This window comes from Protopterus annectens, chromosome 1.part0 (genome assembly GCF_019279795.1).
Source record: "Protopterus annectens isolate FY-2018-M chromosome 1.part0, PAN1.0, whole genome shotgun sequence".
Classification (NCBI taxonomy): Eukaryota; Metazoa; Chordata; order Ceratodontiformes; family Protopteridae; genus Protopterus; species Protopterus annectens.
The window spans coordinates 1386311392-1386334215 of record NC_056725.1 but is presented as its reverse complement, the minus strand read 5'-3'; the positions used below and the strand labels follow the sequence as shown (position 1 = coordinate 1386334215).

At 42.5% G+C, this 22824-nt stretch overlaps 1 protein-coding gene across 1 annotated transcript in view; it reads left to right on the top strand.

Annotated features, from left to right (window-relative positions):
* LYRM2 (LYR motif containing 2) overlaps window positions 1-22824 on the top strand; it is a 102341-nt gene that overhangs the window by 38445 nt on the left and 41072 nt on the right. The gene's annotated exons all lie outside the window — the stretch shown is intronic.

Here is a 22824-nt window from a genome sequence, read left to right as displayed (position 1 = left end):
ATCTCTAGTTGTAGGTCATGGAATAAGCCATCTCCTTACCTTTCTGTATTACTCTCACTAAGGTTTGGTCAGGCACTACATTTTTTGATCTGAGTAATTGAACATCAGATGTTATGTAGTCCAATCTCACCTACATTCTTACCCGTGGGTTCGGAGCCAAATCTCGGCTCCGACCTGGCCATACTCTAGCTCGAAGTCTTTCAATTGGCTGGGCTAAGAAGGTATCCCATGCTGCACTGCTCCCTTTCCCCAGATCTCGTTTGCCGTCGTATAGCTCGGACATGGTCTCGCTCTTGGCTGTGGCTAAGTATCACTTTTGTCTTTATTGACAGTTTTTGCTTCAAAAAAAGCTATTTTCATAGCTGTGTGTTGTGTGTGTGTGTACTGATTTAACCCTTGGTAAAAAAAAATTTCTGGTATTATTGTCTTTTGTGGTGTCCCGCTAAATGTTTCCCCTACGGGCTAGGCCTGTTTCATTTAGAGGACCTAGTCCGCCCCTTCTTCTGTGTTACTTGTTAGTGTTAGTAGGTACCTATCCTTTGGGCTAGGACCATTTAAATTAGAGGACCTAGTCTTTCCTTGTGTCCCTGTTGAGACCAATTAAGTTAGAGGTCTTGTGTATTTGTCTGTTGTGGTTTTGCTTAGTTCCTGCGCTTTATATATAAATTAACGGTTGACTGTTATTAACGGTTGGTTTTTCTTTTCATCATGTCTAAGGATACGAAAGAGCATAAACCCTCAGGCTTTAAGAAGTGTACTAAATGTGGTTATAAGATGTCTATCACTGATGGACACTCTGTCTGTGTTTTTTGTCTGGGGCCTATTTACCTCCAGGAATCTTGTACTTTTTGCCATGCATTTAGCCCGCGTGTTCTTCAGGAGAGGAAGAACAAGCTAATTTTGAAAGGACTTTTGAAACCCTCCTTCGAGGAGGATTTGGGAAGGGCTTCTAGCTTTAAGTCCTCTCCCTCTAAGGCTAAAACTTCTAAGGCAAAAAAGCATTCTCCGGCTCCATCTGTATCCTCGGAGCCCCCGGAGAAAGTAGTGAAATCTTCTGTGGCATCCTCGGCTCCACTGTCCTCGGAGCCGCAGGAAGTTAGTATATTGACCGAATCTGCTTTGGCTCCAAGTCCCTCGGAGTCGATTATGGAGGTGCTAGTTCGGAGCCGGTCTCCAAATTTTAGGCTATCTCTCCTCCTCGTAGGTCTCCTTCGGAGAGGAAGTCTAGATCTCCTTCCTTATCTTCTAGGTCCTCCAGGACTCTTTCAGATGTGGATGTAGATAGAGTGGTGCAGAGACATCTCCAGTCACCGGTTCTGGCAAAATTGTTTTTGGCTCCAGCCCAGTCGGCTCCGGAGCCTGTCACCCAACCAGCATCGATACTTCCTCCTCCAATCGAATCTCAGTTTTCGGAGCTCAGTGGTTGGCGCTGTCATATGTCCCTAGGTTTGCTCCGATGGCCCATCCTGGCTTATCGGCTCTGGCTTCAGCTCCGACCCCATCGGCTCCGTCCACGGGGTCCAGGACTCAGGGTTCCTCGGTTGGACCCGAGGTGGAGGCCTCGGGGTTGCTTTTTGGCTCCTAGCCTCCCTCTCATTGCTTCAGCATGGGGAAGCCTGACCCCTGCATCGGCTTCGGACCTTGTCCCTTCTGCTCTGAGGTCTTCCACGGCTGGTCGATCTTTGGAGCCGGGGGGACCAGCTTTCAAGGCCATGCTGAGCGCACTGGCCTGGTCTTCAGCGACATCATTCGGCGCTGACACTCTGTCCCCTCCAGCTCCGGTGCGGGTCTCTGATCGCCCTCTATCTTTCTACAGCAGAGACCCAAGGCCTCAGGATACCCCCATGAGTGGTCCCCTTATTTCTGAGGGCCCCTCAATGTTTTTGCCTGAGGAGCCACCCAGAAAAAGAATGTGCAAGAGGAAGCACATTGACTCCCAAGATGAGTCCCTCACGTCAGACACCAATCTCGAGGAATCGGAGGGGTCCCCCAAGTCATCCTCTGAGGATGTCTCTTTCTCTGACATCCTGGAAATTTTGAAGCAGAGGGGTGACTGGCCCTCCAAAGCTCCCTCCGAGGAGGAGTCAGTGTTCCTGAAGGCCTTCAGGGCTCATCCCTCCGCCTCCTGGGTGTCTCCACCCTTCGAGCTTTTAGATCTGGTTTGTCGAAGGGTGTGGGAAACCCCTGACTCTGTGGAACCAGTCCCCAGGAGACCCAACAAATTCTTGTCCACCCCCTCTGACAAAGAGTTTTTATCCAAGGGAGTTCCTGTAGATGCCATGGTGGTGGTAGCGGCCACCAAGAAGGAACTAGCTGAGACTTCGTCTACCGTCCATCCTTCTAACAAGGAGTCTAGGACCATGGACCGATACGGGAAGCGTACGGTTTCTTCAGCGGCCTTTACACTGTGGTCACTGAATTACTTATCTCATTTTACACGGCTCCAAAGAGATTTCCTGAAAGAGCTTGGAGATACTCTATAGGGTAACGTTTCGGATGCAGTGGCTCAGAGGGTCAATGCTCAGATGTCCACCCTCAACTCTATTGCTAACTCCTCCATAAGGCTGATCTCTTACACATCCGAAGGAGCAGGTACGGCAGCGAGTTTGGGAGTTGCTCTTAGGAGACGCTCCTGGATGTGCCTCTGTAATTTCGCGGAGGCCTTCAAGTCTGCGTTCACCAACGCCCCATTTGATGGTTCCTCCTTATTCGGAACCAAGGTGAAGGACACTCTCACTAGGTGTGAGCAAGAGGGAAAAACTCTGTCTGCTGTGGGAGTCCATTTTTCCCTACCCTCTAGGCCTTATCCCAAGACCCAGAGGGGTGGGAAGATGTGGTTCAAAAAAATCGCAGAGATTTTTTCATGACGCACAAGGTGAGTCCCCCTCCAGAGGCAGGGGAGGGGGTGGTAATTCTGGTAAACGCCGCCCTAGGGGCAGAGGAGGCCCGTGTAACCAGGGAGACTGCAGTTCCTCTCGTGGTTCTCCCTACCAGCGGTCCTGATGGGAGGCCCGACTGTGCATTTCCGGAGCCAGTCGCGGGTCGCATTTCACTATACCCAGAGGCCTGGCAAAGTATAACTCAGGACCAATGGGTATTAAAAATAATTTCCAGAGGATATCGCATTCCCTTCTCTTCAGCTCCCCCTCCGATCAAAAGAAATCCAAGATGTTCCACCCAATCAAAGGGATTCCGCAGCTTCAGAGGTTTTAAAGCTACTAGAAAAAGGAGCCATCCAGCCTGTCCCCTCAGACCAGATCGGATTAGGGACTTACTCCAGTTTATTTTTGGTGCCGAAAGGAACAGGGGACCTGAGACCCATTTTGGATCTCAGCAGATTGAACACCCATATAAAGAAGTCCAAGTTCCGAATGGTCACGTTGCAATCTATTCTCCCATTGTTGGGAAAAGAAGTGTGGATGTGCTCCATCGACCTCAAGGATGCTTACTACCATATAAAGATGGACAGGGCATCCAGAGGTCATTTACGCTTCCGGCTGGGAGTCGGTCATTTTCAATTTCGCGCCCTTCCCTTTGGTCTCACCATAGCTCTCAGGGTGTTCACCAAATGCATGGCAGTGGTAACAGCTCACTTGAGACGTCAGGGATTCCAAGTGTTTCCGTACCTGGACGACTGGCTCCTTTCTGCCACCACCAGGCATCTACTCCTACAAACCAGAGACGCCACGATCAAACTGTGTCAACAATTAGGCATATCTCTAAATTGGGAAAAGTCTGCCTTGTTGCCCTCGCAGCATGTCACCTTTATAGGCGCCGAGTTAGACACTGTGCTCCTGAGGGCGTTCTTACCAAGAGAAAGGATTCAAAGTTTACAACAGCAGGTCTATGTGTTACTCCCTATGAGAAGAGTGAAAGCAAGATTGAGCCTCAAATTGTTGGGCACGATGTCTGCTACAATTATGCTGGTTCCTTTGGCGAGGCTGCACATGAGGCTCCTTCAATGGCTACTCCGCCCAGTGGTCTCTGCAACATCTTCCTCTTTCTCATCTCATAATAATCACAGGCAGGTGCAAGCAGGATCTACACTGGTGGCTTCACACCAGCAACCTTGACGCGGGAAAACCCTTCGTTCCATTCCCTCCGGTTGCCACAGTGACCACGGATGCCTCCCAGATAGGGTGAGGGGGCATTATCTAGGCAGGACAGTCCAAGGCATGTGGCAGGAACACGAGATGCATCTGCATATCAGTGTCCTGGAGATGAGAGCAGTGCTACTAGCGTTGCAAGCACTTCAGAGCTTTCTTCCTCTCGGGACAATTGCGATCCACACAGACAATATGTCAGTGGTATGGTATCTAAACAAACAGGGAGGAACCAAGTCATATCCCCTTTGCAGAGAGGCCATGCGAGTGTGGCAGTGGGCAGTGGCTTCCCAACATTTTCTTGTAGCAACACACATTCCGGGGAAGTCCATTGTGCTTGCTGATAGGTTGAGCAGAGCGATTCTGATGCCTCACGAGTGGTCCCTGAACAATCAGATTGCAGAGCAGATTTTCCGCAGGTGGGGTCAGCCTTGCTGCAACCTATTTTCCAGCCCCCTCAATACCAAATGCAGCAGCTACTTCACCCTTATCCCCCCTCAGGGGGAGTCACCCAGGGACGCTCTAGTTCATGATTGGCCCTCTGGTCTACTGTATGCCTTCCCTCCTGTTCCTCTGCTGACAAAGGTTATTTAGAAAGCGCAATCTTTGGGAAGAAAAATTATTCTGATTGCTCCACACTGGCCTCGTCAAATTTGGTTCCCCTTCCTCCATCCTTACCTAGTGGACGCCCCCTGGATTCTGGACCCTCAACCAGATTTGCTGTCTCATATGTCAGGGCAGCTCCATCCCTCTCTTCAGACCCTCCGGTTGACAGCCTGGCTCCTCCACTTCCATCGTTAGTCATCATTTTTCGCTGGAAGTGGTTCATATTCTGTCTTCTTCCCATAAGCCTTCCACCAAAAAAATCTATTCCAGCAAATGGAAGAGATTTTCAATCTGGGAGCACGCAAGACAAATTGATCCTTATACAGCTCCAATTTCGGCAGTCCTGGAGTTCCTCTCCATGCTTTTCAACCTAAGATCAGTGGCCACAACTGTTAAAGTCCAGTTGGCGGCTATTTCCACTTTTCACATCGCTGATGAGCCTAGTCTCATGGCACACAGACTTTGTAAGGTATTCCTGAAGGGCACTATGCGCTTCGTCCTCCAGTTTTTGAACCAGTTATGCCTTGGGACTTAAATTTTGTTCTACAATATCTCACTTCACCCCCCTTCGAGCCTGCAGCCACTTGTGATTTAAAATATTTGACTTGGAAGAGAATCTCTTTAGTAGCCATCACTTCAGCCAGACATGTCTTGGAGCTTCAAGCCGTATCAGTTAGACCACCTTACTTGATTTTTCATAAGGACAGGGTTTCTCTCAGACCAAACCCTTCCTTTCTACCAAAAGTGGCTTCTGTCAATAATCTAAACCAGTCCATTGAACTACCTGTATTCTTTCCAGAGTTCTCGAACAAGGCAGAATTTAGATTTCATCAGCTGGATGTGCACAGACAATTATGATTCTATTTACGTAGAACGAAGGATCTCAGAAAATTGGATCAGTTGTTTGTCTTATTTTCAGACAACAGGATTGGGTCTCCTGTTTCCAAAGTCACTTTGTCCAGATGGATTTCCAGTTGCATTTCATTCATTTATGCTTCAGGTGGCATTTCGAGTGAAGGCTCAATCTACCCGATCTGTGTCTACATCTGCAGCTTTTCAGGCCAGGTTGTCTATGGATGATATTTGTGCTGCGGCTACATGGGCATCTCCTCACACCTTTGTTACTCACTACAAGTTAGATTTGGTGTCCAGAGGCAGGTCTTCCTTTGGTTCCACAGTGCTCAGGAGTATTTTCCACTGAGCCTCCCAGGATTTAGGTGCTGGGGACGCTGTCCCATGGGTAAGAATGTAGGCGAGGTTGGACTACATAACATCAAGAAGTTATGTACTCGCCATAACGTTCGATGTATGTAGTCCATCTTGCCTCACATTCTTACTTACCCCCCCCCTCCTTCCCCCATCCTGGAGGACCTAGGGGTTAGGTGTGGTTTCAAATTCTTTTCTGGTTAGTATGTTCTTACTTCTGTATATGTTGTTGTATGTGGAGGAGTGAATGATTAGCTCACAGCAAACAAGATCTGGGGAAAGGGAGTAGTGCAGCATGGGATACCTTCTTAGCCCAGCCAATTGAAAGACTTCGAGCTAGAGTATGACCAAGTCGGAGCTGAGGTTTGGCTCCGAACCCACGGGTAAGAATGTGAGGTGAGATGGACTACATACATCGAACGTTATGGTGAGTACATAACTTGTTGCCGAGCCGTGACTGCGTTTGCTGATCTTTACTGTTACCTCATTAAAATCTGCTGCCTGCTGTAACTACTGTTGTTGCCTCTATATTGGTTTAAATATTAGGCACAATGTGATGCTTATATGTAATTCTGCTGTATTTATATTCACAGTTGTATCTGTATAAGGGAGCTCTATGTTATATTGAGTTAACCTGGGAAACTTCTGCGGTATTTACCTGTGCAACCTGGTATATCACAGTGTATTAACAGCTTAAACCTACTCCTCTCAGCTGTTTCTCTGCATGTTCACCCTTATCTCCTGCTGTTACCAAGCTCCCTACCTGATTTATTTGTATTTTTCCCTACCTACATTTTGTCATGCTCATGCCTATCCTAGCCTCCAGCCTCTCCCTCTAGCTCTCCGGCTGTTCCTAGCTTGTTCTTTTAGTATTACTTTTGCCTTCCCTCTCTCTGATTAAGTTACTAAACAGGTTTTTTTCTCCCTTACAGCTTGATACGTCCTGCCCTCCCATCTCCCAAGGCGTTTCTCCCTCTCACTACCTTGAACTATCAACCTGTGACAACCAAATAAACCCAAAAAGGGTTTGTATAAAGAAGGATAAGAAACCTACTGCTGCCTAAAGTTATACCAGTTTATGTGCTTCAACTATTGTTTGCCTTTTTCTCTGATTAAGTAGTCTGCCTAGTGTTGTGCCCCTCCATGCGTTGCTAGCAGCCTGCCCTCATTCCCCATTTTCTCCCTCTTCTCTCTTCAGCAGCAATTACTAGGTCTACCACTAGATAGTAGTGCAAACCCTTCCTTCCCTAACCATAACCTCATTTGCTCTAGGTTTGAGTTAAGCTTTCCCCACTGTACTTAGTGTTTAGCAACACTCTGTAGCTCACTCTTTGCATTGGTTACAGTCCACATTTACTCCAAATACAATTGTATCCCAGCTTACCCTTACCTGTGCTTCCTTACTGCTTAACATCCAGTTCTACTGATTGTTCCTGTAGGCTTCCTCCTCTCTCAGCTCCTCCCGCTCCGTTTGCCCTGCAGGCTCACTCTGGTCTATCTGTATAGCTCTCTAACCACTCCCACATAACAACTGCCTATCAAAAGAAATCCCTCCCTCCACTCCCTATCACTATCCTCAGCCTGTTTTCTTACACCCACCCACTGCCCTTTGCTTTACTCATCCTTCACCCAGCAACATCCCTGTCTACACATCCACACACTAACCATTGTAACTACACCTCTCCCATTTATTAACTGTCTCTCTTCCTACATATCCCTGTCACTTCACTTGCATCTAACATCTATCATGCAAACAAAACCTGCTCATGCTCTACTGTCTTTATTTCAAAGCCTCATCCTCTTCTGCCTACTGTACCACACTAGTCTCCCACAGTTCCAGTACTCACCTCCCTATCACACAACTGCAATGTGTGTTAAAAAAAGACTCTTCCCTCAACAACCCAAGTCTCTTCCCACCTCTATAAACATAATGTATCTTTTCTGTTTCAAAGGAAGCTCTTCCTTACTCCAATAAACCACTTCCCATACCTACCAAGCTAACCTCATTAGGTTCCAATACACAAATCTATAACCCCTTAGAACATAGATACCTCTCCATTCTCAATTCTAAATTAGTCACCCTCCTCCTCCGCTCTTGAGATATACACCCTAACCCAGGGCCTTCGTATAACTCCACTTCCAAACCAAACTCACATAGTTCTCCCCTCCCCCACAAATCTCTTCTCCTTTCTACACTTAATGTCAGGAGGCTTTGTAATAAAATACCTGTCTTTCATGCCTGGATCTCCCACAACAAACCTGATATTCTCTCTATCACAGAAACCTGGCTAAAGCTACACATAAAAGATACCGAAATAACGTCCCCTAACTATAAACTCATAAGAAGTGACAGATCCCAAAAGTTAAGGTGGAGGAGTAGCCTTACTCTTATAGGTTCATAGGTTGGTACTAGGCTATCGGCCCTAGGGCCTATACAAGCCTAGCCATAACAATTCCCTGGCTATTTCTTCCTACATTATTTACTTCCCTGGACCCCTGTCTAGCAGGGTGACTGACATGATCCCCGGGGTGAATTTCCTTTCTCCCATTCAATCGTCAAGGTTCCTTTTGAAGAGGGCCAAAGAGGTGCTCTGCTTGACATGTATGGGCAGTCTGTTCCAGTGTCTGGGGAGTCTCTGGGTCAAGAACCTATCCCTCCAGCATGTTTTGTTTATCGTGATGACAAGGTTTAGATCCCTGGAGCGTGTGGCTCCGAGGGATTGGGATTTCTTTAAGTGTAGCATGTCCAACAGCTCTGGGTTTCACATGGCCTTGTATGTTAAGCAGAGATCGCCTCTGAGTAGACGATATGTGACAGAGTATAGCTGGAGTTTTTTAAGGCGGTCAGCATAGGGCATCTGCTTTAGGCCTGTGAGGTATTTCTGCGGCCTTTCCAGTTGTTGTAGATGTCTTGAGAGGTAAATACCAAACGGGGCGTTGTAATACATTTTTTGAAACAAAAAAAGAAAACATTTCCAGTAGAACACTCAAATAGTACTGCAAAGATGATCACAACGGTGTAATAAATAAAATAGTAGTTTAGAAACTACTATTTTATTTATTACACCGTTGTGATCATCTTTGCAGCACTATTTGAGTGTTCTACTGGAACTGTTTTCGTTTTTTTTTTTTGGTTTGTGGTTATGCAGTTCCTGCTGATGTGATTTCCTGAGTTTATTTTTTGAAACATCTTTATTAAATTATCACTTAAGGCATAGGCACACATAGATTTATAGAAGATAAAACAAACCATATTAACATTTTTCCATTTACACACATTGTACATCATATAAGTTGTCTTTCTTTGTAACCATCATTAAATAACTTGCTCAATTCCTGCCTTCTCTTAAACCTAACTCCACTTCCTGCACAGTAGTCTGCATGCATTGTTCCCACAATTTTCATTTATTTCTATGTAATTTGCTCCTTCCCTTTTTAAAGGTCCCTCTTCCAGTTTTGTTTTAATCTCCTTTACAAAATCCAGTACTTTTAAAGCAGCAAACCAAATTACACTTAACAAGGTCTTACTGTGTCTAGGCAAATCCTGGTTTGCAGCTCAAAAGAATCATTCCTTAGTTACAGTCATTTGCTTAGCCAATATGGCTCATCCAAGTGGCTAGATAGGTTGAGTCATAACCTACAGTGTAGTAGGTCACGGGTTTGAGTCCTGAGCAGTCATACTATCCAAGTGTGCATTAAAAACAGTTTTCACAAGAGGGTCAAGGAAGCATATAAAGGAAGAAATGCTAGACAGTACAGATATAAATACACACATAGATAGCTAACCCACCACCATTTTTTTCCACCTGCGTCCCTCATTGACAGGGGCGGCTGGTGCTGACTGAGGTTTCCTTTTTGGGGATAAACTCTTGGCTAGGCTTGTAAGGGCCCCAGGCCCATTAGCTTAGTAACCTCGTATGATCCGTCATTAATGACAGAGTATTCTGTTGGGAGTTTTTAAAATCTGCCAACTCATTACACTCCCAAAACATATGTTCCCAGTTACCTCTTTCTTCCTCACTACATAACCAACATTTGCTGTCTACCCAAGAAAACATTCTTTGAAGTCTGCATGGGGTATAAAGATATGTATGCAAACACCTCAAAGCACAAATCCTAAACCTTCTCAACTTTGTTGCATACTTGGGAGCCCTACCTATGTCCTTCCATTGTTCACTTGTAAATTGCTTTTCCAGTCTTTCTTCCCAAATCTTTCTAACTTCTTCTGATTAATTCTTACAGTTACCTTCCAATATTGTACATGCCCTACTAAGTATCACTTTTTGTAACAGAAGCTTCTTGTTCTAGATTTAACTAAAACTTCTACTATCCTTTTCTCTTTGCTTATACTCTGATATCAATTCCTGGTGTGGAAGGCAGTCTCTAGCCTGCAGTCCACATGTCTTCTAGGCTTCATCCCACTCTGTTACTTTTCTATCTCTAGTTATTTTCTCCCAGTACCTTGGTTTATGTCCCAGTTTTCTCCAGTACATTCCAGCACCCTCTTTCCTATTTTCTGTATCCCTACTTGCAGTCAACTATGTTGGCAAAATCTCCATTTTTGTGTTGTCTTGGTTCTCTGAATTCTTTTTGAATATAATATTCTGTATAGTTATCATTCTCCTTAAAGAGCTATATCCAAAATCTCATTCTCTCCCTATTTCTTCAACTTCATCATCATTATTATCCCTTTATAATATAATCTTGTACATGTTGTGTATACGAGTCTTAACTGTATAGCTTTTAATATACTTTCAAATCAGGGAATCTTTGTTCTGTTGGATGCATCAATGTATCCCACTTAACTGTTGCATTCTTTCCAATTATTGTTCACAATATCTCCTATGGTTGATAAAAATTTGTCTGACCTTGTATATAAAGCTAAATAGGTTAAAACATTTTCACTGCTTGCATCTTGCTATCCATATACATAAACAAGAACTTCAAATTTCTCAGTTTTTGTGTTATCTTTTGTTTAGTCTCTTCCCATATATCCTTAGCTGCCATTACAGAAGCATTTTAATCTATACTCCCAAACACTCCATCTTATTGTGCTCTCATAAATATGGGTATTGCTGAACCAATTTGTGTGTGGGTGCATAATTTATGGCTATAGCCTTTGTTTTATCTTCACTAATTTTATATCCTAAAAAGACTTGAAACTGTCTCAAAATGTTCCACAGCATCCTTTTTCTGGATTTATTACGTGCAAAATAATATCATCTGCAAATAAAGCCAACTTTTTTTGATTACCATACCATTTATATCCTTGAATTTCAGAGTCCCTTATTTTTTGGCAGTGTTTCTAAATATAAAGCAAATAGCAAAAATGAAAAAGGATACCCTTGCCTGATTTCTCTTTTCAAACACAACTTATCAGAGAGGAACCCTCCCACTTTAATTGTAGCCTCCGATCTTTCGTATATCGTCCTAATTAACCATATTAGTGTATCAGGGAATGCAAATGCTTCCATTGCCCTACTCGTAAAATCCCAGCTTACTCTATCAATTCTTTTCTTTGCATCAATACCTGCCAACAATAGTGGTATTTTCTTAATTTCTGCTTTTCTCTGTGGATCATCATTTTTCGCTCAGTGTTGTCAAATGATTGCATCCCCTCCAGAAAGTCACATTGATTCATATCCAGCAATTTTGGCCACACATTTCCCATTCTTTTAGCTTATATAGACATAAAGACACTGTAACCATGGTTTAAAATTGAAATGGGTCTATATGAGGCTGGGTCTGATGGTCTTTACCTTCTTTGGGTAATGCAGCCATCACAGCGTTCTTCCAGGAAGCTGGTGCTTCCCCTTCTTTTAAAATACTATTAAACCGTATATTTTGGCTATTTATAATTTTCTTCCACCTAACCTTCAGACTTCCACAGGAATACCATCTGTTCCTGGAGACATTCCTGCAGAGTGATTATACATCACCATTTTGTCTGATCTCCACATATCTTAACTATTATTTGTTGAGCCTCATCTTCCTTTAATCTTGGGATAATTAAGTCTTTCATAAATATTTCCAGGTGCGCTCTTTCTTGGTTTCCACTTTCCTCTGCTTAGTTAAAATTTTCTTAACATTTCTGAAATCTATGTAATACTTCTGTAGCTTCTCTGGATATTTTTCTTTCATAGATTCCATACGTTTGGTGACAATCCTTTCGACTTTCTGTTGCCTACGTTGCTGTAGTAAAAGTTTTTGTGCTCTGGAGTTATGAAACAATAGTTGCATATTAGCAGTCTTTCTGAACTTGTATCTATTATCCAACTACTCCCTTCTTTTCTTTGTAGCACTCTGCACTTGTGCTTCTTCTTGTTCTTTGAGATACCCTTATTGTGCAACACTTAAACCTTTGTCAGCCCCTGTAAGTAATTCCTATTACTTCTTAATCATATCCCTTTCTGTTTTATTTCTTCTCTTTTTTTATTTCTATTTTCATTTTATCTGACTCACTAGCTACCCATGCCTTAATTTCCTTTATTTTTTAATAGGCAATTGGGAAAGTGCCATTGTCTCATTTTTACTTCATTATCTTGCATTTTTTTCATTACCTGCATTTTTATCTTGGCTTTTATCGGTGCATGATCTGCCCAATCCATTCAAGTTATTGTACTTGGGGAATAATATGCATATTGTGTCAATGATCTGACTACCAAATCCACATCTTCCATACCAAATATTTTCATAAATTTCTTTAGAAATTCATCCTGTTGTTATATATTCCCTTCTAGTATTCTCGGGATACATCTTTACTCTTGCATATTAAATTCCATTCTCCACCTATAAGTAATATTCCCTGTTGAAAGCTGATTATTTGTCCCAAAATTTACTAAAGCTCCACTATAGCAGTTTTAGGTGGAATATAAATACATGCCAGTGTAATCCTCCTCCCTTGCCAGTAACCCCTTAGTACTATAAATCTGCCATCATTATCTTTTTTTATCCTCTTCTATCACTGTTGGAGCTCCTCTTGGAAAGTACTCTTTTCTTATGTCCCAGTTATTCCACTAAATAACCGTCCTGAAAACCTTTCTTTATCAAATTCACATTTTCAGTTCTTGCTGTTCGTTCTTTTTTGTATTTATCTGTGAGACCATTGACATTTTAAAGATGTTAGAGAAACCATGATTGTATTAAAAAGTTATATCACCTTTTTTGTTAAATGTCTAGTTCCAGCTTTTGTGTTACATGCATACACTGTTTGGCAGGTTGAACTGTTATGTAATTGTTTCTTGTCACATCTTACAGAACTTTTTGTTTTAATGAAAGCCCTCAAATAAAAGAACAAATAAACTCCACATACCCCCCCTAAAACTTATTCATTTAATACTAACACACAGAGCTATGTACATCTTCAAATATTGAAGTTTACCCGCCTAATAGGAACAACTGTCCCAAACTGGCAGCCACACTGACAGACTTGAGTTAATCTAAAAGAAAGGTTATCCATGCTAAGAAGCATGGTGCAGCTTGTGCTTCTGATAAGTGCTAATTGGTTTTGTCTTATCTTTATATCTCTCCCAGCTGGGAAAACCCCTGAATACTTTCAGAGAACATTGTCATTATCCTAACCAGTTTCTCTTTTCTTTTTGTTTTTCCCCCAGCCAATCAGTCTCCACCAGACTGTAACCAATTTCTCTTTATCAGATTATCAACATGGAGACATGAGATCCAGACAGTCAATTTCTCTTTATCAGATTGTTTCCATGTAGTGATGAGGGCCAGATACAGAATTGCTACTATGCATATATTCATTTGCTAGAAAAAAGCCTTGTAATATTCAATATTCTTTTTCATTTACTTGGTTTTTCTTAAAACTGTCCTTACTCCAGTCATTTCCCCATGCAAGAATGAGAAAAAACACATTCATTTTTCTTTTGTCATGCTTTTTTTTAGCCAGGCCTTTTTTTACATTGCAGTGCCTACATTTCTTACAACTAAAGAAGACAGACAGAAGGGAGAAAGAAATGAAGGAGAAGAAAAAAAATTAGCACCTATTTACAGTCCCCATTACACCCAAAAATAATTGAGAAAACTTTACCTTATAGCATGCAAAGAAAACCATACACCACAAAAATAGTACTTTTAAGAAAAAATGTTTTCTTTATAACTTTCTCCCTTCTCTTCCCTTCCCCAATGCATTTTTCTGAACATTAATTGCATGAAGTAGGGCATGTACTTTAGACTCCCCCCCACAAGTCCAACAAATTCTGAAAAGTCCAATGCCAGATTTTCTTAGGATCATAGGAGATTAGTAGGCTATCAACCCAGAGGTAATTTTAAACCTAGCCATTTCAACCCAGTGGAATACCGTACAAGTTCTAGTCAATAACCAGGATTGCATTTAGTGATAACTGCCCATGTCCAGGAGGGTTGTGGGTGCTCTCCCCATTAAGAATTTATGGTGCCCCATCCACTCATCCAGGTTCCTCTTGAACAGTGACATAGAGGTGCTCTGTTTCACATGAATTTGTAGCCTGTTCCAAAGATGTGGTGGTCGCTGGGAGATAAATCTGTTCTCCCAGCAAGTCCTATTTAAGTTGCAGGCCATATTGAAGTCCCTGGAATGGGTAGTTAGAGACCCATTTGATTTATAGATATGTAGTAAGTTCATTAGGTTTGGATCTTGGGTTTCTGTCTAGGCCAGGCATAAATCACCCCTAAGAAGTCTATATGATGCAGAGTATAGTGACAGGGACTTTAGTGAGTCCATGTAGGGCACACTCTAGAGGCCCTTGATCTTCTTTGTTAGAAACCTCTGAGGTCTCTGTAATTGCTGCAGGTGCCCAGTATGGTGCATACAGAGTGGGGCATTATATTCAATTATGGGACGGATAAGTACCGAATATGGGGGGCTATAACTTCTTTTGCTCTCGAGGCTATGCCTTTACTAATCAAGTGAGCTATGTAGAAAGGTTTCCTTACAACGGTAGACACGTAGTGGTGAAAGTTAAGGTTGCGGTCAACCTGTGATCCCAAGTCCCTTACCACTTCAGGGGTACTTAGAGTATTGTTGTTGATTTGATCTTGTGAAGGGACATTGTTTGTACCGAAGGGAATGATTATGTATTTCTATGCATTCAGTGTGAGACCGTGACTAATACACCAATCATTGGTCTGTGTGAGGCCCTTCTGGAGTATACTGACATCATTTGGGCATTCAATGATTGCACCTAGTTTGCAGAAACAGTAGGGGGCTCAGCACTGACCCCAGTTGCACCCTGCTAGTAACAGGTCTGCTGGTTGATGTGGAGTCACCCAGTTTGATACTGTGTGTCTGGTTTGTGAGCCAGTTGGCAACCCATCTTACAATGAAGGGGTTTACATTCCATTTGCTAAGTTTATCGGTAATGACTGAATGTGGGATTGTGTCAAAAGCCTTTGCCAAGTCGAGGTATGATGTGTGCACAGATTTGCCCTCTTCAGTAGCCTTGATCACACTTTAAAAGAAATCCACCAGATTTAACAGGCAGGATCTGCCCTTCACAAAGCTGAATTGGATAGGATCCAGGGTTTAGAGGTTACCTATGTCTTTTTTAATGAGGTCTATAATGATACATTCCATGGCCTTACATATGAAGCTGGTCAGGCGTAAGGGTCTGTAATTCCCTGGGCCTGTTGCTAGGCCACCTTTGTGGGGGGGAATAACTGTAGCTGTTTTCCATTCCGCAGGATCAAAGCCTGTGGTTAGGCTATGATTGAAAAGGGTACTTAGTGGTGATACTAGTTCATGTTTTAACCTGTTTCGAAAACCACCTGGGATGTCATCTGTCCCATAGAGGCTGTGTCCTCTGCCTTGGACAGGGCTTTGAGGACCTGCTCTTCAGATATGTAAGGTGGGAGGAAGTTTGGGTGAGGGTTTGTTGTAAGTTAGGCAGGGATATGGGAGTGACATTTTTGCCAAATCTATCCACTAGCAGGTTCGCTGTCTCTGTGGGGGTCAGTGTGTATGATACCATTGGCTACTAGTTGTACACATGGCTGGGTCCTACCCTTCAGGTTATGTATATAGCTGTAAAAGGCCGTGTGCTTATTCTTGGCTGTACTTGCTAAGTTTCTCTCAAAGGAGTTTTTGGAGGATTTGACAAGTTGTCTTATTTTCCTGTTTAGGCTGAGGAGAGTGCTTTACTACTGTTGAGTCCTTGTCTTTATTTTCTTGGACAGTAACTTTTAGCATTTATTGTAGAGTTTGTTGATGCTGGAAGTCCACCATGGCAGCTTGATTTTACTTGGGGGGCTTTGATTCTATCTGGTACAGCCAAGTTTATACACTAATGCAAGTGATTGTACAGGGCTTTAGTGTAAGCTTTGGCGTAGTTACCACTTTCTGCTTGGGGTGGGGCTTGGAATGCATTTATACCTTCACCTAGGAGGGTATAGTTTGCCTTAGTGAAGTTTTTCAGTCTGATTTCACCCTTTGTGAGTTCTGTTGTTAAGTGTCAGTTCGAAGGTGACTGATTTGTGGTCAGTTTTAACTAATGAGAGTCCAATAGTTGCAGCAGACCACCTGTTTGACATGTTGTTGAGGACCAGATCCAGAATGTTTGTTCCTTATGTTGGGGTATGGACAATTTGCTCCAGGACATTTGAATTCACGAAGTCAAGGAGCTTTTATGCTAGCGAGTTTGGACTAGAATAGGTTTCCCAGTTTATGGTGGGATAATTGAAATCCCCTATAAACTGTGTGTTTGGTAAAATTTGGATTGTCTTCAGTTTGGTTAAGTAGGTTTCGTGGATGTCGTGACCCATGGAGGGGGATCTATAACTGGCTAGTACTTGAATGGGGATCCTACCCAGTGTAACCTGGACCTGGAGTAACTCCATGGAGCTGTCCAGTCTAACTAGACAGGAGGTGAATTTATCTCCAGTATAGATTGAAACACTGCCTCCTTTTGTTTTCACATATTCATTTTGCAGTCTAAAGATGTGGAAGGCATTGTAGCCTTGCAGGGCCGGGGTACCATCTGAGGCCTTAAACCAGATTTCTGTGACTGCACAGACATCTACCTCTTCTAGTGATAGAAGTGCTTCCAGGGAGTGCAGTTTTTGGTTTAAGCTACTAGCATTTAGCAGCACGACCCTTATTTTGTTCTGATTGGTTAATTTCACATTGATAATGTTGTTTTCAAGACCTTGCCTAAAAGGGCACTATGGGGGAGGCAACAGCCTTTGCCAGCAGCCAAAAGCCTAGGGGTGCTATGTGCAAACTGTCTCTGGCAAAGCAGTGAGGTTTGTTGACTATGGCTTCCCAGGCAGACAGGAACTGAATCCCCTTGGAATGACACCAAAACCTATGCCAATTATTGAAATCAATAATTTTTTTGATTATACTGTGGCATCATTCTAGGTGAGGGTAGTATGCTGCTCAAGGCTAGGGACATATTTGCCTGGGACACATACTTAGAGAGCTCGACCATGTGGCTCTTCATGTAGTCCAGCAAGGTATGCCTCCAGTCATTCACACCAACATGAACTATGACAGATTTTTAACAGTACTTGTTGTTGAGAGACCTGAATGCATGTGTGACTTGGTGAATCCTGGCACCAGGCAGGCAGCTGCCCATGACTTTCTCCTTTTCCAACCTGGTGAGTGGGGCATCTGTGTCTCTCACTATTGAGTCTCCAATGACAAGAAAACTTAGTTTTTGAGAGTTACACTTTACAGGCTTGATGGGTGAGGAAGTGGTGTTGCTGCATGTCATCAGTGCTGTGGAGACTCTGTTACCTGTAGCAGACTTGTGTTTTGGAGGTCTCTGGTGTTTTGGTAAGTTTTTCGAGAGAACCACCATGTATGTGGATTTATATGTTTGATGCATACTATGTGTGTGATTAGTGGTATGTGTATGAGTAGTGGTACAATGTGAATATGTAGTGGTGGGTGAGTTGACGACCTTCTCCATGTTACTGTTTTGAGTGAGAGAAATCTGGATTCTAATTTCTTGGTGAAAATACATCTCTCACACTCTGTAATAGATTGAGTTATTAGTAGAAGGTTGTCTGTGTACATGAGGCAATTGCTACACTGCCTTGAGACCCAAGTCAACAAGGTTGGCAGGAGAAACAAAGATAGCCCAACTGTCCATAATGTTAGGTTGAAGACTGTTGTCAATAGGGGTGGCTTTTCAGAAGGGATCACTGAGGAGTTTGGCGAATGGTTATATCTGCCTGGGTTTTAAGGGAAAATTTGTTGAATTTAACTGTCCGGCTTTGGCGCACAATTGCACAGTACTGAGTGGTGTTGAGCGAGTGCAAACAAGCAGAAACCTGCTCAGATGCAGGGCTTAAATCCCAGAAGCTAATACTTGAAAAAAATTTCAAAAGGACCAATGAGGATGCTTATTCCAAGACCTAGACCAGCCTCCCTTTACCAGTCAGGTCCCAATCAACATAATTCTCTCTCAAAAGTGCAGCTAGGCTCCCTTCCAATTCAAGATGGTCTGAAAAATGTGCTCAGAACAAACAAACCACTACAAACAGTTCCAGAAGCAGCAGACCTGGATCTGGACTATGCTACAGCTACTAACTATTGTAGTTTAAGTGGAAAACACTAGAGAATGTTTAACACATCAGAAAAATAGCAGTGAGACACCGAAAAAATGTTTAGAACAGCAGGAAATTAGCCAGGAGGCTCTAAAGAATGATTTTAAACAGTTAACAGGTCAGTTAATTAAGTGCTTGGTGGGAAAACTAGAGCAGGCAAAATAGATTGCTTTAAAACAGTGAAAAAATACCAGTAAATACTTAACAAACCGTGAAAACAACAAAAAAGCTTGCTAAACAGTGACAACAGCAGTAACATTCGATTTTACAGGCACAGTGTTCTGTCTTATTTTAGAAATATAATTATTGCATTGTAATCCCACATTAAGTTACTGGTTTCATTACTGTTCATCTCCTTCGCCTAAGTCCTGTCTCAGTTTCATTTCCAATGCTCTTGATTCTTCTAGTCAATTCTTGTGCTTCCTTCCTTCTCTCCAACATTTTCCATTGAAACAGTGGAAAAGGTTTCACAGGTACAGTCTTTATTACCAGAAGAACAAGAAGCAGAATCTCTTTCTGTTTTACAGCTGACTTTTTTTGGACAACCCCCCACATTTCCTCCTTAGCATATACCTCATCAAAAATGACCCTGTCCTTCCAGGGAAGAACACCTGAAACTCACACCTGTGTCCCAACACCCCCAGAACAGTGGAATGAATCCACTCCTCTCCTGCCCAGTACACAACGAGCAGTCACCCCCCCCACAAACACTTCACTGTCTCCCCCTATAGCACTCCATCCATCTGCCACAGTTTTGCCAGAATCAACTCCTTCTGCTGGCAGGATTGCAGCTCCACCACTAAAGGTCCAGGCTGCCCTCTCATAGCCAGGTTCAGAGCACACACATTATGCACCCCCCACCAGCAACTCCTGCTGTGGAACACCAGCCCAGCTGCTCATAAAATCAATGCAGTCTGCTCCTTCCAGCCTCTCCAGCACAGCTGAAAGTCCCAGACCCTCTGCACGTGCTCCATCCTGCCATTCCATCACTCCTTGAAACATGTATTCCTAAGGAGTCCCACACTCAGCCAGCCTTTTCTTCACCCCAACCCTGACCCATGCAGCTTCACTGCTCTGTCTTAACACCTGCCTAAGGCTTCCTCCATTCTTTCCAGTCTCCTGTCGCCTGTGTTGACACACTCCATCAGTGTTCCATGTACTCTAACCAGGTCTATGTGCAGTTGTCCCACATACTCTTGCAGGCCACTGGAAGTCCCATCCGAAGGATGCACCACCCTTCACTGAACAGCTGCAGAACTCTCCCCAGTTAGTGTTTCTTCCCCATCCCCTGTAGCTGACTTCCTTACAGTTGCCCTGCACTTCCCCCCTCCTGGCATCCAGGCAACAGACCCACCAGCCAGCCACTGAAATCCACCCACAAACAATAAAATCAACTGACCCTCTCCATTGAGTCTCTGCTGCCACACTGGGAGAGCTAGAGCTTAGCTGCCACTCAGCATGCAGCCATTGTGGAAGTCCACTATTTGTATTTTATATTGAAACTTTTTTCTCTGGGTATAGTTGAGACCAACTAACTGTAAGTAATTGCTACTGTTCTTTATTAATTACTTTTTATAGGTCTTGCAAATCAGTGTATTTTCAGTTCTTACAGCTCAGTGTGTATGCAAATTTTGTCCTTCTTCAAAACTGTGTCAGCACTGTTTACTCATTCTCTTGGCTGTGTCTGTTCTTAGTGATACCTACATTTTCTATTTGCTTCAAGCATTGCTTTTTACTACTCTTGAGAGATGCTAGCACCTGGTACCTTCCTTGGAACATGTATTATAGCCGTAGGTTCTGGAATAATTTGGGTATGTTATTCTTTTGGCAAGCCTCCTAAGAATTAATATGTCAACAAAGCTGTGCAAGATATCCTTGCTATAGCTGTGGACATTTGAGATGGCTGTTTGAGTGTGCAACTGTTTTTGTATACATTTATCATATCAAATAAAAATGAAAAAAGTGTGGGCAGGGGGAAGAGTCCCTAATTACCTGTCAAAATTGTATAATATAAGTCAATTGCTCTCGTGTAAGTCATCTTGCCTATGCTTACTGCATTTAGAGAAGTACAGTTTTAATATCATAAGGAATTTTATTCCAGTGACTAACCAATTAGTGGTATCCAAACAGAGTTTTAAATTACTTATAAGATACTTATTTCTATGAGTCTTGGAAGAACTAACATTTGATATTCAAGCAGATGGGTATAATGACATGCCTCATAAGCCAACAAAAGTTCACAGCTGAACCTTTTCTAGGAGGATAAATATATTAATATAATATGGTATGTGATTTTTATTGATTATTCTCCTAATTATCTTTTGATAGACTCTCTCTTTTTTCAGCACCTTACTCCTTTGCTGTGGGAGACCTTACATCGTGGCTTGAGTATGTCTGTCCTGTTTGAGGACCTATGACTGTTGGGATTAAAGGAGAACCGTGCCCACAGACTGAAAACAAAAAACATGTTTATTTTATCAAGTCTTGATGTTTCCTACATTTTAACACTACTTTTAGACTCTCTTATATGTTTAAATGTAATTCTAGAGATGCCCACATAGGGTCTGGCATCTTGATTTTTTTAGTCTACCTCCAGGTATCCCACAATGCAGTGTTTGGCTTTAAAATATTACATCATAGCCCATAAGCTCCTGCCAGTGCATTGACTTTACATGTGTTTTCACATATACCCTGCTTTCTTTTAGTCAGTCAGTTTTAATTACCATTTCTTGTTTTTCAATGACTGCTTAAAAGACAAACTGGGATAATCATACAGAACAGTATTCTCAGCACATGAACTTTATTTCCTCCTGTAATCTATCAGTCACAGCAGCAAACAGCTCAAATTTGCCACTTTAACAGATATGAAGGGGAAGTGTTTAGGGGAGGGGAAATGAGTTTCAGGACTACAACTCAGGCATGTCAAAGGAATGAAAATTGGCCACTTTAGAAAGAAAAATAAGTAACAGGCACTGAGAATACTGTTCTGTATAATTATCCCAGTTTGTCATTTATGTAGTCATTGAAAAGCAGGAAGTGGTAATTAAACCTGACTTGACCTAAAAGAAAGGAAGGGTATACATGAAAACACATAGTCAGTGTATTGACAGGAGCTTAGGGGCTATGATGTAATATTTTAAAGCCACACAATGCAATGTAGGGCAAGTAGAGGTAGACTAAACAATCAAGGTGCAGGACCCCATGTGGGCAGACTCTGGAATTACATTTAAAAATATAAAAAAAGTAAGTATATTGGGTTCAAAAGTGGTGCTAAAATGTAGGAAACATCAAGACATTTCATTTATTTAATATTTGTTTACCAGGATAGTCCGGCTGCACAGCTGGTGTCCATTTTCAGTGGAGTCCTGTGGAGAAAAGCTCCAAACAGTTACAGAGTAGAGAACAATTAATAATAACCATCAAGGTGACAACGTTTAGGAAACAGATGTAGAAAGGTTGACAGGGAATTAATACAGAGGTGAAGTACAGATATATGATTATACACGTTATAGTCAAGTGTAGGTACAGTGTTATTACATTACAGAGCATTAGTATAGTAAAGGCTTATAGGCAATATTTACAATATGTACAGTGAGAATGAATCAATCACACTATTATTTTTTTGACTAAAGCATCAATAGCAAACTATCTTCAGCATGGTGTGACTTTGGGGGGGTGTCCATTGCAGTTGCATAAATGGTTGGTATATAGATAAGATTTTAGAAGGTTTTTGAATGGGTGTACATTTCTGTATTTTGAGGTCAGGAGGCAGGGTATTCCATGTTTTAGCAACTTCATGAGGGAATAGAGCTACCTTAGAGCTGTTTTTACACTGGATATCTTCTATCAGAGCTTTGTTACTGGAGCATAATTGTCTGTTTGAATTGTAGAAGTTTAGGAGGTTGGTCAGGGCGGGGTTTTTTTCAGGATAATAAAAGATCTGGTGTGCTAGGTTGAGTTGGTGGTATCATAGTAAATTTGGGAATTCTAACCAGTGTAGTGTATATAGGGATTGAAAGTGGTGGGAGCATGATCTGGCATTGGTAGCGAACCTGGCGATTTTGTTATAGTTTGTGGAGAGTTTATTAAGGTCAGTTTTATTTAGGTTTGTTAACACTGGGCAAGCATACAGTAGTGTTGCTAGCAGATGGGTTCTGGCGATAGCGATTCTAGCTTCGGATGTTAGGTAAATTTTACAGCGATAGAGGGTCCCTAGCTTCTTGTGGACTTTGGAGACAGTGAGGGATATATGTTTGTTGTATTTTAGTTGTTGGTCTATTGTAAATCCTAGCAATTTTGCTTCTGGGACTGGGGTGATGGGGGTCTTGTTAGCTGAGGATATGGAGAAGGTAGTATCACA